Source organism: Austrofundulus limnaeus, unplaced genomic scaffold, assembly GCF_001266775.1.
Source record: "Austrofundulus limnaeus strain Quisiro unplaced genomic scaffold, Austrofundulus_limnaeus-1.0 Scaffold556, whole genome shotgun sequence".
Lineage (NCBI taxonomy): Eukaryota > Metazoa > Chordata > Actinopteri > Cyprinodontiformes > Rivulidae > Austrofundulus > Austrofundulus limnaeus.
Window position 1 is genome coordinate 277,645 of NW_013952958.1, and position 1,245 is coordinate 278,889.

A 1,245-nucleotide genomic window follows, 5' to 3' on the forward strand; every position below is an offset into this window, starting at 1 on the left:
TCATAATTATGAGATACAAAGTCATAATTATGAGATACAAAGTCATAATTATGAGATACAAAGTCATAATTATGAGATACAAAGTCATAATTTTGACTTTCAAAGTCATAATTATGATACAAAGTCATAATTTTGACTTTCAAAGTCATAATTATGAGATAAAAATCATGATTATGATATTCAAAGTCGTAATTTTGATTTTCAAAGTCATAATTATGAGATACAAAGTCATAATTATGAGATTCAAAGTCATAATTCAGACTTTTAAAGTAATAATTTTGAGATACAAAGTCATAATTATGATACAGTCATATATGAGATTCGATGTCAAAATTGTGAGATACAAAGTCCTAATTTCGACTTTCTAAATCATAATTGACATTCAGTCATAATTTCAACTTTCAAAGTCATAATTATGAGATTCAAAGTCATAATTTTCACTTTCAAAGTCATAATTAGGAGATTCAAAGTCACAATTATGAGATACAAAGTCATAATTTTGACTTTCAAAGTCAAAATTATGAAATACCTGACCCCTCCCACCTGCTGCTGGCTGAGAAACATGGAGTGAAAGTGGCTCTCACATTTTGTTCCTAAATGGTAAGCATTGGAAAGGAACTTGTTGTTATTGTCCAAATCAAATATTGGATTATACACAGAGCTATATTATCATTGTCTATTATGAACTTTACCAGTTAAAGATACTGCTGTGTTGTTTTTGCTCCTTTACAGTATCAACATGACATGTGAGACGTGTGAAATACAGCTTGTGTTTTTCCCCCATGTGTAGGGGGAAAAACACAAGCTGTAGGACGTTTTGGGGCTTTGCCTAATGTGTTCATGTAGTAAACTTACTGTTGGACACAATGCAGTGATATGCTTAGAGACTTTTAAAGCCACACTAGCAACATGCTAATCATCAAGCTTATTTCATGCAAGTTTGAACTGAAAATGAGGCTACTGCCCTGAAAATATGATTATATGCACGGTAATGTGTTTTGGCGATCATAACCAGATGTGTTTTAATTTTATTTGTTTGAATAAACAAATTTAGTTGAATTACAACATAAAATGTATATAGTGTAATTTAGCTTCAATGTCTTTGCTTCCACTTTGTTGTTGGAATGATGATGATTATTTCAGATAAACATTTCACCAACAAGTGCCACAAAAACAAACAAAAAATAATAATAAAAATAAAACACCATACCTTACTATGATGGATATAACCATTTACATGAAAAC